Source organism: Triticum aestivum, chromosome 4D (genome assembly GCF_018294505.1).
Source record: "Triticum aestivum cultivar Chinese Spring chromosome 4D, IWGSC CS RefSeq v2.1, whole genome shotgun sequence".
NCBI lineage: Eukaryota > Viridiplantae > Streptophyta > Magnoliopsida > Poales > Poaceae > Triticum > Triticum aestivum.
Window position 1 is genome coordinate 502709327 of NC_057805.1, and position 12389 is coordinate 502721715.

Here is a 12389-nt window from a genome sequence, read left to right on the forward strand (position 1 = left end):
CCGCCCTCGCCGCCGCCTCCTTGTTTGCCTCACGCTCCGACAACTCGATGGCGAGTCGGAGCGTCTTGTCATTCTTGCGGCGGAGGCGCCACGCATCCGTCTCCGCCGTTGTGAGAGAGCGGCGGAGGACCGACGTTGAGGAGCGCGACCTCGAGATCGGCCGGCGTGCTCACGCGCGAACGGCGCACGGATATCGCTTCTCCCATCTCCCTTGCCGGCTGCCGCTCGCGCAGGGCTGCACGTGCCTCGGACTCGGGCGTCCTCGTACATGCCGGCCCCAGCGTGGGCACGAGGACTCAACAGTGGCTAGATACCACTTCCGGACCAGAGGGTGGTGGAGGTGGCGGTGTACCTAGCGGAGCGGAGCTGCGCGCCGAGCGGGAAGGGCCGTCGCCGTCGTCGACGGGCGCCGAGGAAGAAGATCTGTCGTTTGTCGGGACTGCCCTGCTCGAGCAGCGACCTCCTCAAGGCGATGCGGAGGGCCGCCTCCTCCACATCGATGTTCGAGTCGTCGGATTCTGCATCGGAGCCACCGCTGGTTCCGTCGCCGGCCATCGGATCAAAGGAGAGGGGATCGGAAGTGGAGTGGACGGATAGGGGAGTGAAGTGGAGTTCAGATTGACCGGTGTCTAAGTTTTCCGGATGGGGATATTTATGGGATTCGGGGTGGGCCGGGCTGACGTGCGCCCGGGCCGCCTCATATCCGCCCCATATTTGGGCTGGATATGAGGGGTGTTGGCCAGCCTACATGTTTGAGACGTTCAATCGAGTGACATTTACGTGACCGATCAGTGACTGGGCGGGTTGCCCGAACGTTTGAGTCCGGCTTGGGGCGCCAGGCTGCAGATGACCCAGTATGTTTCCTAAATATAAGTCTTTGTAGAGATTTCACTACGAAGCATATACGGGTGTATGTAGACGCACTCATTTTGCTCCGCATGTGATTCCCAGTGGAATCTCTATAAAGACTTATATTTAGGAACGGAGGGAGTAATGTGTGCACTCTACAGCCGAAGAGGAGAATGCTTACTGTTGACTTGAGGGGTGGAGTATCGAGAGACGGCCGATCCCCAACCCCAAGCAAGCAATCAGTGATGGACGGGATTCTTTCTCCCGGGTGATTCGACGAGATCAATCATGGAAGCTTCGGTGCGCTTGTGAGTGGGAACGTCACTTTATGCTTGTTTAGTCGCTCGTCTCAATCGCGATATAGATGAATTATTAATCCGGTCATTAGATCTGGACGTAGCGACGCCATATTCCTGCGAGAATCCGTGGCGAAATTACAGGCAAGCAAGATGATGAGTAAGTAATCTGGTTTCCATGTGCAATGATTAAAGCAAGGGTTGGTTGGCCACTCGGACGGCTTACTTTATCAAACACTTTTCCGGGACGGCGATACGGACAGGCACTGCAATTCCATGGGTCGATCCATCGGTTGGCGCCGACACAAGACAGGGTGCGCGCGCGGCCGGCCTGTCAGCAGCTTCCTGGATCCCTTACCCGAAAAGCAATACGCCGTGCATCGTCCGCTTCTGCCATAGGCGTGAAACTTGAGTCGCACATTTACGACCTGCGATATCTATCTCAATTAACTCTGACAGGCGCACATACACGGAGACGCATGATGGAGCTCGTCAGCCTACTAGTGTGGCGGTGGCAGTGGCGTGAGCCGGCCGGGCATGTCCTGGCGTCGTTGTCGGCCTGGCCTGGGTGGTGTTGGCGTGGGTTCATTCGGTTGGCCATTCCATTCTCGGTCGGCGGCGCAACCGCCAGCCGGCCAGCGTGTCGCCGCCGAGCGATCGAGGCTACGCTGAGCGATGATGCTACGTACGTACAGCCCATTATGCGATTCCGATCGCGCAAATTAGTAGGTCGCGGTGGCGCCACCCAACCCATCATTGTGGCAAGCTTTGAGGGATCTTCTCCCGTCACGGACTAATCATGCTATTGCTAGCTGCCTGCCTGCGCCGCCGCCCAGACCACTAGCTAGCTACCGTGGCTTGGTACGCCTTTGCCTTGAGGATGTGGGAGATGCTGCATGCCGGAATGATTTACTCACGCATCCGAGCGTGGTATCTTGCAATTCCTCTACGTACGTGGTGGTACGGTGTGCAGCTTCACCGGGCTGAGCTTAAATTTTCCAACACTTTGTTGACAGTGATCAGGGAGGGATCCGTTTCGACCATCCGAGCCACCGACCGCACAACTGGTTGCCATAATGATGAGCTAGCTGGAACACGTGGCGAACGTGTCAAGCAGCCCAAATTCGGAAAATTAACTAGTTGCACAAGAATAGAAACAAATGTTGAGGATTCTCTTTGAAACGTGTGACCATCTTTTGAAGTGTTATCAATAATTTTGTAATTTCATTGCTGAACATTTCCTAAATTTCATTAAAATATTTTTAAAACCATGGATATTTGTTTAAATTGCATGAAATTTTTTTGTATGGCACAAACATTTTTTAAAATTTGTGCGAACGAAATTTTACATTTTTCATCAATATTTTTCAATTATCATGAACATATTTAAAATGTGTACATTTTTAAATGTCATAAGTTTTTCTCAAATTTATGAAACTTTTTTAAAAACCTCGAGAACAAACATTTGCATTTCCAAACGTATTTTTCATAAGTTTTTCTCAAATTGATGAAACTTTTTGAAAAACCTCGAGAAGAAACATTTGCATTTCCAAACGTATTTCATGCACAGTGAATATTTATAAAAACTAAGTAAAGCAATTGTTCTTAGGCGTTGTTTGGATAGGGCCGGATACATGGTAAACGAGTTTGTAGCCGGATTTTAGCAAAATCGGTTTTGCTAATGAATTTTTGGATAACTAATTTACACAGAAACACGTTTGGGTTTGGAAAGGATAAAACTGGCTTGTACATTTCCTTGTTTGGGTAGGAGGATACCGATTCACTTCCTCCCCTTGCCTTTTCTCTCTTACTTTCCCCAATTTTGGCCATTGACGACGACTTCCCAAAGCTTCGACTCCAGCCGCTCTAGCCTGTGATTCCTCTTTCGTCGTTCGTCCTCACCGCCAGACACCGGTGCCCTCCTCCCGTCGGGACGGCCTCGACGACTCCGCGCGCGGAGGCTTTCCCTGGTCGCCTAGGCCGACTCTGGTCGTCCCCGTCCAGGCTCTGCTCGGCGAGATCTGCTCCTCGAGCTCATCCCGTAGGTCCGTCGCCCCTGGGCGACCTCCCACATTGGCCCTGCACAGGCTTTGCTCGGGGAGAGGTTCTTCTCGAGCTCATCCCAGATGTACGCCGCACCTTGATGCTGGCCGTCCAGCAGCGTCCGTACATGGAAGTTCATATCTCAAAAGAGTGCTCGACGCCGCCCACCCTGATAGCGGCCATGTCGGGGCTAGAGGTCAAGCATGAGGACGATGATTCGGCGGAGCAGGTAAACATTTCATCTTTGTTTGCATTTCAAGGTCGAATTATTTGAGCTGGGAGCTTGAAAAATTCATATGATGATTCTACTTGTGTTAATAAGAAATGCCATTCTACTTGCCAAGAGGAAAAAAACTTCATAGTTTACAGGGCTTAACAATTAGCTACATGGTAAAGTCGTTGATTTAATTCTTTCCCATAATAGGGATGAAGTGATAATTTGGAGAGTGGTTTGACACAGCCTTTGCTCATAGAGACAAAGGAGTGGCAAGTTGACTGGTCCATACAGATTCCTCATGCCACATGTGAAGGTTTTCTCGTAATCTCTTGAATGTGCTTATTTTTTGTTGCTGAATGCATAACCTTCATCTGCATTGGCTCTTTTCACAAATATATCGGTTTCAGTTCTTCAACTTCATTATCTAGTCTGCAATGGCCATTTTTCTTATCGAATGACAAATTTATTGCACACAGTTGTACATAAAATAATTTAGCATTACTATCATCTTGTAATACAGAATGGGAAGTTTTGGATCCTATAAATTGATGAAAAATTGTAACAATTATTATTGTAATGAATCTATAAATAAAAATTTAAAAAATAATATTGTAATGCTCAATCATCTTCTGGTTGTTGAGCGGAACGCTGTTGATGATTACTCCACAACTGTCGAGCAATGCCTGCACGAACTCTCTCACCAGCAGCTCGTTCATCTTCTCTTGTTTGCCCTCTAACTTGCTGATCACCATGGTCAACATGTTGTTGTGCTTCCCCATGCTCATAAAGCTCGAACAACTCATCATGATGATTAACCTTCCGGATGAAGTTGTGGATAATACAACAAGCCATAACAATTTTGACTTGTGTTTTATATGGATAAGGAATTCCTCCTTTCCTACTTAAAATTGGAAAGCGAGCTTTTAGAACACCAAAAGTTCGCTCAACAACATTTCGTAGTTGTGCGTGCAGATGATTGAACATATCTTTCTCACTAGTATATCGTCGATTACTTCCACAAAAATAAGCAATATGATAACGATCTCCACGGTACGGGGCAATAAATTTTGGAGTATTTGCATATCCAGAATCAACAAGATAAAATTTACCTGCACGTAAGGTTTGATAGCACGGTCAGAATCTTTATGTAATAAGATTAATCAATATATAGTTCATATGTTTGAACTTTTACCTTCAGGAACAACAAAACCCCCACTAGTAACAGCCCATCTTAGAACTGCTTGATCTGACGCAGAACCTTCCCATCCAGCAGCGACATATGAGAATGTCATGTGAAATGACACTGCTGCCATTACATTTTGAGAGGGGTAACCATGCCTATTTCTATAAGGAGTTTGCTTATCTAGCCTGATTTTTGCCTCAATGTGTGTCCCATCAATTGCTCCTAGGCAGTACTGTTGGGATTTTTGTTAGTCAAACAATGAAGTTTAAGTTTCCATGACATAGTATTTAATCATATTTAAAAGTAACATGTGTTTGCGATAGGAAAATACCTTGAAATATGGGTGGAACCTTGCATCACCCAATATTTTTGCTGGGATTTCATTCCTTGGATCTGTTATGCAAACATCACGCAACCCATTTATGGCATCTAAAACAATGTTGAAGTGTCGGCTGATTGGTTCACCAGAATGCTGATATCTATCTTGGATGACACGGTTCCTAACATTGTGACCAATGGTATGTAGAAACATGAGTAGTTGTTCGTCCACTGTCATTCGCTTTGTATCCTTCAGTAAGCCTCTCTCACACAAAGCATCTCGCAGCAAGTAGAATATGTGCTTCTCAAGACGAATTTGTTCGTAAAATCTAACTGGATGTCCCTCTAGCAACTCTTTTGTTTTCTGGGCACCAGTTAATATGGAGGTGTTACGAGGTGTTTTGAATAACCTTGTGAACAACACATCACGAAACACGGACACTGCAGAAATGTTATTAATAAGAACTTGCTCGGAATCAGAAAATTCATCATCTGGCACATACAAACTGTTCATGGTTCCCTGCACAGTGTACACTATTGATTGTATCATCTCAGAATAATATTTTATAAGATATATAAAATAGTTGGAAATGAACTTTCTCAAACTGAAAGTACAGTTGATTGTTGCAACACAAACTGACAGAAAAAGCAATGGAAATTGTTCTCTAAATACATAAAACGACAATTACTGAAATCAAATAATGGTGTATTACAAAATAACTAAGGATCAAGAATCCAAAGCTTTCGAGTTTCTTCATCCATCTCAATGAAAATGGTGCGTTTGTCACCATCTGTAAATGCTTTTACTGCTTTCAGTTTTGTGCTGGCATCGAGGCTACCCATACTATTTAATACTGACATGCATGATTTAACCGAGTAAGTGTCATTTTGTTCTGCTGTTTTTTTCTTTGCTTCAGCAATGCTGAGTGATGCATCTGCAAGACGATCAATTGCTGTTATGGCATCATCAGCTGTACGTTTTTGTCCTCTTGTAGTTTCTTTTGATCCACTTCTAGGGAATTTCCTTTTTTCTGGCTCAATGGCTGTCGACTTCTTAGTGAACACACCAGGGGAGCCATTGTTTTCATCAGACTCGATTTCATGTACTTCAACATCCTTATTGAGATCAATTTGAGATGATTTAGTTGTGCATGAACCATCTTTCCCTTTGCTAGATACAGCACCAACTCCAGATGCCGTTGAACTAGCACATATTTGTTGAAGATCTTCCCAACTAGGCCACACCTTTTCTCGATATTCTTGGAGTGACTTATCCTTCTGCAAGTTGTTAATTTTTTATTAATAAATACAATATACCAATTTTATATGAATCCTACTCGCACTAACTTACCTCAATTAGTTCCTCCCAAGTTTCTTCTGAAGCTTTTATCATTTTGTCATCGTCGTCCCAACCAAATCCCGTCAGTTTAAGAAGTCTAAACATGGCAGCATAGCAACTCCTGTAGTACTTATGGCGATTTTTCAATTGTTGTAATTCAAGTTTGTCTACTCTTGAATCATTGAATTGTTCTAAGATATCACGCCATGCTTTCTTTGTGTAACCTGTTCCTTCTTTCCCTCCGTGTAAAGTTTGATCTTTCAGTATAGTGAGAAGTATTTTGTCCTCCGAAGATTTCCGTACATGCCTCTTTTTATCTGGGTTTTCTTTCCTATTTTTTTGGTCCTTCTGATCATCCATATTTATCTACAAGAAAATAAAAAATTTAAATGAGTATGTGATTGACAAACTTAATTTCTCTTGACATTTCAAAACCTCCAATTTAAAGTTGTACTTACAACAAGCCATATTGCAAAGTGAGTTATTTGGTTGAGAAGAACACTGTTAAGTGGAAGAAATGAACATGACAATAATATTTCAACTGCATTCGTGTGATCTCTTGGCGTGTACTCTTCTTATTGCAGTAGACAAATGGGGGTCTAGGACTGAGCTAATCTTTAATGTTTTACCTATGACAACACTTACTACTAATTGTTTGATTTCTACGTGTATTCCTATGTTCTTTTCCCAATGCAGGTCGACAAAGGAACTGATGGCTTGTATTTCGGTGATCTACTGTTGGCTTACCATTTGTTTTTATAGAGGTAAAGCTGCATGTGCATGTTGAATTTAAATTTGAGGACCCCTTATATCCACGAGTACACGATTGGCCTACATACTAGACTATGATACATGTGTATACAATTTAGACTACAGCACAAACATACATACTTATATCGCACAGTTCAGATTGGCCCAGTGCCTATTAATACCATATAAATATATAATTAGAGTTAGCGTGCCATTTACTCTTTTTTCATATCTGGCATTTACCTGGTTTCCATGCACAGCAGCAAGTAACTAGTGTAGTGGGTTTCTTTTATAATCAAACAGAGGTGTGTTTCCAATTAGAGAGAGGAAGGGACAAATTGCCAAGTTGGTGGTTCTAGTTTCATCTACGAATTGGCTATCTCAGATTATCGGAGTTTTTTTCTTTCTGCAAAATGAGCTTCATTACCAAAAAAATGAATCGATGAACAATACCATGAATTTGTAGATCTACGTACGAATTTGTTGATCAGGATGATTGATCGATGAACAATACCATGAAATCTGCACATCTACAACTCATATGGACCAATTTGTTGATCAAGATGATTGATCGATGAACAATACCATGAAATTTGTACATCTACAACTTATATGGACTAATTTGTTGATCTGGATGATTGATCAATGGACAATATCATGAAATATGTACATCGACTACAACTTATATTGACAGGATGATTGATCTTACCAGGGTCGTGCAACTTGATTGAAGATGGGAAGATGATGAGAACCGCCTGATGAAGAAGCCGCTGAGAACCAGCGCCAGCGTCTCCCAGCCAGCGCCTGTGAATGGAATTGACGGCCAGCCAGTTTTATTAGCGATGGGGCCTGTATATAAGCAATGAAAAAGGCGCGAGGGCGAGCAGCAAAACGCAGAACTAGCGCCAGAAAAGTTGTTGAGAAGCGAGCGGGCGGGAAAAAGTTGTTGCGATCACGCATATAGCAATCGCGTTTGTGAAAAAAGGGATAAAGCTCGTTTTTCTATAACCCGAAATCTTGGGTTGTTGTGACGCCCGGATAATTAGACTACAGTAATTCGCTGCTAATGATGCCACGTCACCTCTGTCACTGTAGTTAATCTTGGGTTAGTTCAAAACCGATTCAAACTTCAATTCAAAATCGACTCAAACAATTAAAGTTTTCAAAAGTCAAAACTAAAATGTTCATCTTGTGCCAAATAATGCATATTTAATATTAGTGGTGAACCAACATATTTGCAAAGTGTTTAACTGGCCTAAACTATTTGAAACAGAAGTTAAAAAGAAACTAAAAGAAAGAGAGGAGGTGAGAGAGAGAAAGCCCCCTGCCCCCGGGCCTCGGCCCGTCCTAGCAAGCCGGCCCACCTTCCCCGCTGGGTCGCCCCTTCCCCCTCCCTGTTCCTCTGACCGTGCCCATGGTCGCCGCCGAACCCACCTCGCCGACAACGCCGCTACAGGCGCCGCAGGGAGGATAAGGACGCCAGCATCGGCGCCCTGGCTCCCGCCGAGATCTTTTCCCCCTCACCCACTTCCTTCTCCCTCTCCCTCTCCTTCGTTTTGGAGAGGAGGCCGACGCGGTCGCCGCCGTGCCTCGCCCGTCCTCATGGCCACCGAGCCCCGAGTGCCTCTCCGACGAGCCCAACTGCTCCACCGACTTCCTCTACTTCCTCTCCGCCCTCTGGATCGAGCCCGACGCCACCACAGCCTCGGGATCGAGCTCCTCCCCGACCCCGGCCGTCGTCGATCCCCGCCGCCGTACGCCTCCGATAAGCCTTCCCGAGCCCTCTGCCCAGACCCCACGCTCCCCCGGTGAGCTCCTGCGCCGAACGCGCCGTCCCCTGCCCTCCCTAGCCGCCCGTAGCCACTACCCCGACGAAGCCCGAACCACCGCCGCCTCGTTTGGTCGCCGGCGCGTCTCCGGTGACCTTTTGGTCACGGGCTAGTGCCCAACGTGCTCGCCGCGCTGCTTAGAGAACGCCCAGCCCTTCCGTTCAAGCTGCTACACGCCGTAGCGCCGTCTCCGTCGAGCACCCGTACGCGCCGCCGCCTCTGCTCGTCGCCGGCGCCGATTTCGGCCAAGTCCGGCTGCGCTACCGCCACCACTCGACGCGCGACACCGTCAGCGTTCGAACGCAAGCAAAACCGCGCAAAACGGTGCCCCGTAGCGAATTTTCGAGCGTCTCCGGCGAACTCGCCGCCGCGGAGAGCTCGCCGGCGCAACTTCGGCGCCGGCCGCCGACGTGGCTGGCCTGGGGCCACCCAAGAGCCACTGCCAGTGGGCCCCGTGGGTCCCAGTTGACTGGGTTGACCCAGTCAACTGCTGACCAGGAAGCCCAGTGCCACTGACACGTGGGCCCCACCGTCTATATTAATTAATTAAAATGTTTTAATAAGAGACTGACATGTGGGGCCTAGTAGCTATTTAACCTCAGATTAGTTTAATTTACACTCTGTTAATTAACAGTGGCTGACATGTGGGCGCCACCTGTCTGGTTTGACTGGTCAGCCGACCTGTTGACCTGCTGACGTCAGCATTGCATCATGCTGATGTCATAATTCCCTTTTCTGTTAATTTAAATAATTCCAGAAAATGATTTAATATTTGAAAATTCATATAAAATAATCCGTAACTCAGATGAAAATGTTTTCTACATCAAAGTTGCTCAGAAAAATCCAACGAATCCGGATACGCGGTCCGTTTACCTGTCAGATGCCTCTAACTATCTGAACATGAAACATTCCCCCTCCGGTCATCTGTCTGACACAGGTCCGGAACTGGGAATACATTCCCGGTTGAATTCCCCTTCCACCTTTATCGTGTAGCCATACGTTAGGTCACACCCGCCACGTCATATTATCATGTTATGCTTTGTGATGCTATGTTTGCTTTATATTTACTGTTTCTTCCCCCTCTTCTCTCCGGTAGACCCCGAGACCGTTGTTGCCCCTGTGATCGACTACGTCGACGACGACCCCTCCTACTTGCCAGAACAACCAGGCAAGCCCCCCCTTGATCACCAGATATCACCTATTCTTCTCTATACTGCTTGCATTAGAGTAGTGTAGCATGTTACTGATTTCGGTTAATCCTATTCTGTTGCATAGCCTGTCATTGTTGCTACAGTTGTTACCCTTACCTGCTATCCTACTGCTTAGTATAGGATGCTAGTGTTCCATCAGTGGCCCTACACTCTTGTCCGTCTGCCATGCTATACTACTGGGCCGTGATCACTTCGGGAGGTGATCACGGGTATATACTATATACTTCATATACATGACACATGTGGTGACTAAAGTCGGGTCGGCTCGTTGAGTACCCGCAAGTGATTCTGATGAGGGGCTGAAAGGACAGGTGGCTCCATCCCGGTAGAGGTGGGCCTGGGTTCCTGACGGCCCCCGACTGTTACTTTATGGCGGAGTGACAGGGCAGGTTGAGACCACCTAGGAGAGAGGTGGGCCTGGCCCTGGTCGGCGTTCGCGGATACTTAACACGCTTAACGAGATCTTGGTATTTGATCTGAGTCTGGCCATTTGGTCTATACGCACTAACCAGCTACGCGGGAACAGTTATGGGCACTCGACGTCGTGGTATCAGCCGAAGCTCTTCTTGACGTCAGCGACGGAGCGGCGCGCGCCGGATTGGACTGGAACACCTGCTAGGCTAGGTCTGCTTCCGGCCGCCCTCGCAACGTGCAGGTGTGCAATGGGTGATGGGCCCAGACCCCTGCGCGCATAGGATTTAGACCGGCGTGCTGACCTCTCTGTTGAGCCTAGGTGGGGCTGCGACGTGTTAATCTTCCGAGGCCGGGCATGACCCAGGAAAGTGTGTCCGGCCAAATGGGATCGAGCGTGTTGGGTTATGTGGTGCACCCCAGCAGGGAAGTTTATCTATTCGAATAGCCGTGTCCCTCGGTAAAAGGACGGCCCGGAGTTGTACCTTGACCTTATGACTACTAGAACCGGATACTTAATAAAACACACCCTTCCAAGTGCCAGATATAACCCGGTGATCGCTCTCTAACAGGGCGACGAGGAGGGGATCGCCGGGTAGGATTATGCTATACGATGCTACTTGGAGGACTTCAATCTACTCTCTTCTACATGCTGCAAGATGGAGATGGCCAGAAGCGTAGTCTTCGACAGGATTACCTATCCCCCTCTTATTCTGGCATTCAGTTCAGCCCACTGATATGCCCCTTTACACATATACCCATGCATATGTAGTGTAGCTCCTTGCTTGCGAGTACTTTGGATGAGTACTCACGGTTGCTTCTCTCCCTCTTTTCCCCCTTTCCTTTCTACCTGGTTGTCGCAACCAGATGTTGGAGTCCAGGAGCCAGACGCCACCGTCGACGACGACACCTACGGCACTGGAGCTGCCTACTACTACGTGTAGCCCGCTGACGACGTCCAGGAGTAGTTAGAAGGATCCCAGGCAGGAGGCCTGCGCCTCGTTCGATCTGTATCCCAGTTTGTGCTAGCCTTCTTAAGGCAAACTTGTTTAACTTATGTCTGTACTCAGATATTGTTGCTTCCGCTGACTCGTCTATGATCGAGCACTTGTATTCGAGCCCTCGAGGCCCCTGGCTTGTATTATGTTGCTTGTATGACTTATTTATATTGTAGAGTTGTGTTGTGATATCTTAACATGAGTCCCTGATCTTGATCGTACACATTTGCGTGCATGATTAGTGTACGGTCAAATCGGGGGCGTCACAGTTGTACAGTTCCAAGTTTCCTATCAACGTGGATTTGTTATAGTAGCCAAACGAGGTTTTGTTCGGTTGAACCGTTTTCCTGGTTTATAGAGTACGGATTCTATATATATCTTCTATCCAAACAACGCCTTAGAGCATTTTAGAATATGAAAACATTGAAATATCCCTATTTCCCCAGCCCACTACAGCCTAGAGGCTACACATGAGGTGAGCCATCCTACCGTCTCACTCACGCAATAAGCAAGACATAGACGCGCCCGTAAATTTGTGCTCGTCTTACCATAGAGTGTTAACTGAACGTGGGCACGTTTATCTGGGCGGCGCCTCGCAAGTAGGCACTTACCTAGGCCAGCCTATGCAGGAGAACTATATCTCACTCAGCCGGGCCATTTAAGTGGTGTTGGGAACATTCCACGGGAGAGCAGGACAGGTTTTAGGAACCTTCTGTCTGGCTTTCCATTCGGTTTCTTTTTTTATTTTTTTTGCGTTTTTCTCTACTTGTTTTTATCAGGTTTTTTATTACTCTTTTTAATTATTTTTTCCGTTTTTGAAATACATAGTGACAATCTGTGAATACAAGTTAACCAGTTTTAGTGCATTTGTCCAACATTTTCAGATACGCGGTGAATTTTTTCCAATACATGTAGAACATTTGTCAAACACACAATGAACAATTT

The 12389-nt window shown here is 46.6% G+C and overlaps 1 long non-coding RNA gene across 1 annotated transcript; it reads left to right on the top strand.

Annotated features, from left to right (window-relative positions):
• Positions 1-3659: 3659 nt before the first annotated feature.
• Positions 3660-7965, top strand: LOC123100619 (uncharacterized). Its single transcript, XR_006448445.1, has 3 exons — positions 3660-3718; positions 6942-7009; positions 7708-7965. It is a non-coding gene; the product is annotated as an uncharacterized lncRNA (long non-coding RNA).
• The last annotated feature ends 4424 nt before the right edge of the window (positions 7966-12389 follow it).